The sequence below is a fragment of the Aythya fuligula genome, chromosome 21, assembly GCF_009819795.1.
Source record: "Aythya fuligula isolate bAytFul2 chromosome 21, bAytFul2.pri, whole genome shotgun sequence".
Classification (NCBI taxonomy): domain Eukaryota; kingdom Metazoa; phylum Chordata; class Aves; order Anseriformes; family Anatidae; genus Aythya; species Aythya fuligula.
The window spans coordinates 5427303-5432456 of record NC_045579.1 but is presented as its reverse complement, the minus strand read 5'-3'; positions in this window follow the sequence as shown (position 1 = coordinate 5432456).

Here is a 5154-nt window from a genome sequence, read left to right as displayed (position 1 = left end):
GGATGGAGTTGGAGCTGCTTTTGGTTACGGCAGCTCCTTCTGGCCGGCCGCTGCGGGCAAAATCGGTTTGGGTTCAGACTTTGTGTACCCGAGTGCTGTGGTTTGGGGTCCCGTAACCCGGGTGGATCAGTGATGGGAGGGGATTTCTAAGGCTTGTGAGCCCTTTTCTCCATGGTGGCTAGCTCCAGCAGGCCTGATTTGGACGTGCTTGCTATAATTAGCGTAAATGCTATTAATAATAGGGCCTTGCCAGGGAGAAGTGGACGGGCCGTGCCAGGCTCGCAGCCCTGCCATTGCTTCTCCTGCATCCATCAGCATCCACGGGGGGTAAATCCTCGGTCCCGGGTCTGAGCTTTGAATTAAATGGCTAAACCACAAGCAACGAGGCCAGTTAGCTTCCCGTGCCTCCCCCCAGCAAGCCTCTGGTCTTAAAACATCTGGCTCTGCTCCATTTCGGCCCTATTTTGGCAAGTTTACCTCTAATTGTGCCTCGTTTACCACCCAGTAAATCAGACGGGGTTAACCCCAGGTCTAACAGCGCCTTGTTCCCGATGCTCTTTGGGCTCTGGCAGGGGGTGGTGGGAGCCAGAAGCCCTCCCCAGCCCAGCCTGGCTCCCGTTTGGCAGCTGAGGGTGCCTGCAGAGATAGAGCCAGGCCACGAGGAGCTGCTGAGCGCCGAGATCCGCACGCAGGATCTGTTCGCCCTTGTGAACGGCCCGGCTTCTCAGCCAGGATTATGTGTCTGAACAAGCCCTCAGCTCTGGGAGCAGCTGTTTTCCAGCGATTGCCTAACAAAGAAAACTTTTATGACTGCAGGAAAAAAAAAAAAAAAAAAAAAAAAAAGAGAAAAAAAAAAGCAGGACTTGGTTTCTCTGCAGCAGCCGTCTGGTTCGAGGGTGGCGGGGCTCAGCACCAGCGCCTCCGCAGCACCCAGCACGGGGCTGGGCTGCTCCTCCCGTGGGGAAGGTGGAAGAAAGGAAAATGCCTGCGTAGAGGGGATGGGCAGCATCGTGGAGAGGAGCTGAGCTCCTGCTGGAGCCCCTCAATTCCACGGATTTCCTGAAATTCCCCCCATTTTCCTGCTGCCTTGAGCACTGCACCCCTGTTCCCCAAGCCATCAGAGTGCTAAAACCACCTGCAAGGTTTGGTTCCTCACCCTGGGGTCATTGCTCTCCCTTTGCACAGACTTCATCCTTTCCTCTCCCTTTCTGCTTTTTTTTTTTTTTTCTATTTTTTTTTTATTTTATTTTTTTTTTAAGGATCTAATTTCCCAAATGAAGCGCAGCGCCGAGCAGACAGTCTGCGAGCGCCTGAGTCAGATGAGCCTAATGGATGAGGCAGCAATTCACCCAGGCACTTTCTTTAATTGAAAGGCTCTGCCTGTGGCTGCCAAGGGGAGCAGGAATGTGGTTCCCCTGACGGGCCCTGGGTAGATGACACGGTGTGTGGTGGCTCTGTCCCCAGCCTGGCTCTGCTCGCTGCTTGGCTCGCCTCCGGAGCCCTGCAGCAAGCCGAGTGGCTCGGCAGGAAGGGAGTAGTCACCCTCAACCTTTTGCTGCAGTGGCTGTGCGTCCCCTCGTGCATTTTCCATGGGCGTTTTCCTCTGCATCCCCTTGTGCATCTCCACGTTCATCTCCACGTGCATCCCCTTGTGCATTTTCCACGTGCACCCCTCGTGCACCCTCCAGACGCTCTTGCTTTGCTGGTGAAGGGAGCTCAGCTCTCCAGTTTTGCAGTGCTACATAAATAATAATTTCCCCAGTCAGGCTGGCGTGCCAAAGCACCACGACAAGGCGTGCACAGAGGCCTGTTGCTCTCCCGTTTTGCTCAGGCTAATTCTTCCACCCCTCTCTTATCACTTTTGGATGCCTCCCATCCTCTCCATTTCCCCCTGGGGAAGCATTAAGCAGAAAGGCCGTGCCTCGCCTACGACCCAGGGGATGGGAGGCCAGGGAATCCCATTTATTGCGGTGCGAGGTCCTGCTCTGCCCCACCAACATCCCCTCGCTTTGCCCTGGAGGAGCAGGAAGAGGTTAACCCAGCCCGAATCCCTGCTCCCCGTGCGTGTGCGCAGAATACCCAACGCAGAGGCGAGCGTCTGGGCGATGCAGCAGGGCAGCAGTGCCCTGTGCTGGCACCGACAGCCTGCAACATCCCCCCGTTATTCCAGGGGTGTGTGCTGAGGAATTGGCTTTCAGATACAAAAAGAAATCTTTTAAGAGCTGGTAATTTAATTTATTTTTTTTTTCTTTTCGCCTTTTTTTGTCTCTTTTTTTTTTTTTTTTCTTTCTTTCTTTCTTTTGCCCACGCTAATGGCAAGAGCAGCAGCTGCATTGACTCTTTTGGACGAAACTCAACACAAAAGCCTCTATCTCCCGGAGTGGCTGCTCCAATAAATCCCTCCTCGAGCTAGGAAATGGGGTTAGGGGAGTGGGAAACCTCAAGGGCTGGGTCCCCCTCGCAGGTCCGGTGGGTGCTGGGTGCTCAGCACCGAGGGGACCCGAGCAGAAAACCCATCTGCCAGCAGCCCTGGAAAGGTTGCCAAGTGCCCTCCGACGGAGCTCTAAAACCTTGGATCCTCGCTCCTTGAAAAAAAGGGGAAAAAAGGAAAAAAGCCCCATATCCTGCATGCCTGGAATCTTAATCTCTTCCCTTTCAGCCCCGGCCCTGCTTCCCAGAGCCCGTAATGGCTTTTTGGTGACGGAGGGCTCCCCAAAGCTGCGGGGCTTTGTGGTGGCTCTGGGTTTTCCAGTGGCACGGGAAATGGGAAAATGGGATATTTCTCTCGGACAGCACTTTGGGAACGTTACGGCTGGGTTACTAGCAAATATTCCTTGCACGAGGGGCTGAGCCAAAACTTGCAGGGTGCCAAGGACCCGAACACCCTCCCAGGCACCCTGATATAGGGCAACAGATCTGGCCTGCAAAGCTGCTACCTGCAGCCCTGGAGAGGGGAAACTTGTGCCTTATAGGAACGGGGGAAAAAATGCTTGGGTTGCACTTTCTCTCCAGCTAATCCAATTTGTCTCCTTACTGCTTTCAAATGCCTTTTAAAGATTCCCAGCAATGTATTATAGGAATCCATTTGCCGAGATGCAGCGGAGAGGGGCATTTTTATTTTACAGTTATTAGCGAGTGACAAGGTAAGTAACTCGGAGGAGATTGATCACCCAACTAAGCATTTTTACTTTCCCAATTAATCCTGGCATGATCGTAATAAATCCGGGAGTGGGAGTAATTAGATGTGAGCGGCCCTCGCTTCCTTTCGCTGCTGCGTGTCGGGGGTAATGGATAGAGACATCTTTCTCTGGGAAGTGGCCTAGGGAGACGTCCAGTTAGATGGGATTTCTGGAAAGAAAGATAGATGTCGGGGGCCAGCGTTCACTTTTTTTTTTTTTTCCTCAATGGAGCCCAGATTTATGCCATCAATCCACATTAAGAGGCCTTCATGGCTACACAGAAATCCAGCGAGCGTAATTCAATTAGCCCCGTGCACTTTTTAAGATGGGATTTGATAATGGAGGATCATTTGCCCCGAAGTTCACACCGGATTTTCTTTCTGCTGCGTGTTTTTCCCCCCCCCCCTTTTCAATTAAAAGAGTCGCTGTGGTTCACTGGATACTTTCACCTCCCGGCTCGGAGCTTGCTGGGTGAAGCCCCCGAATTTGTGGCCACCGAAAATCGGTTGCGGTGCCACCTGTGTGATCCTGCACGGTGCTCGCTGCTTTTCCAACCCGTCCTTGTGAGCCTGGGGAAGCACAGCAGGCTGCTCCTGCATCCCCTTGACCAAAAAACAGGCAGCAGGGACCGGGGATCTCCTCTCCCTGCTCTCCATTCCCAGCCCCAGCACCTTTGATGTATTTTCCTTGATTGCAGCGGTGCCGAGCTCGCTGCAAATCCTGCAGGGCACGGCATGGGGGGGGGGGAGCACGGCATTTATGGGTCAACACCCGCAAATGTCAAAGATTTAGGGCTGTGCTGCTGAGAATAGTGTGGATCCCAGTAGCTCCCAAGCCTTGGGACAAACCCAAAGAGCAGCTGTGGAATAGCCGACGTCCTGATGTGGCGAGGAGGGGACCGGCTTCTTGGGTTCCCTCCTTGGAGAACAAATCTGGGATCGGTCCCTTCCCAGCACAAGGGACAGATCCAAGCGTGCTCCCTCCCTTTCCCCTATAACTAAAGGGGAAGGACTGTGCGGGTCACTGCCACGTACCCGTGCTGTACCCAGCACTGACACCGATCCGAGCAGCTCCTGTGCCCCGCTGCCACCCGGGGACAGCAGCCCTGAGCCTCTCCGGTGATGCTGCAGCCCCCACGGCACCCAAATCTCACCGGGCCAGGGGTGCCCGACACTGCTCCGCTCCCCCCCCAGCCCTCGTTAATAGATTTACTTATTAGAAAATCATTATCCAGGCAGACAGCCTCGTGGATGTGGGATCCCAGGGGCAACTTGTTAGCAGCTGCTCCGAAGCTACATCAAGAGGGTTTCTGATGGTACACAAAAGCCATTTGACAATGTCAGGAACCACCGAGAGGGATTAACTTGAAAGAGAAAAGGTGGTGGTGGGGGGGAGAAAAACACACATTAAAACATGTCTTAAAGCTTATCAGAGATGGAGAGCTTCAGAGCAGGGAAACCAGCTGGTGGAGCACGGGGGGAAAAGAGCAGGGAAATGGGGGGCCAGCCCCAGCAGGATGGGGGCCCCTCGCTCCCCTTGGTTAATGTTGGGGCTCTGCTTTTGCTCAGTCAGGGTGCTCGTGCAGCAATTTTATTTGCTTTTTGAAGGCTTGGCCTGAGATCTTGAGGGTTTCCTGCTCGGGTGAGCATGTCCCACCGGTGAGAGGTAGAGACAGGAGCTGCCGATGCGTTTCCCCCGGGATTTTGGGTCCCTGGGCTGCTGCACCGTGCGCACCCCGGCGCACATCGAGGCACCTGTAGCAGCGCCAAGCACCTGCCCGCAGACACCGGGGCCCCGCCAAAGAATAAAGTCTTGGCTGAGAGCTGTGATAAAGAATATCTGGGAAGGGAAATGCTCCGGGGTCAACCAGCAGAGAGATGCCGGCGTAAAAGTGCTGAGTGCAGCAGGAGCGGCTGTACAGTCATCCCGGGGAGGCAATAACTTGCAATAAATGAGAGACCTTTGCGGAATTACT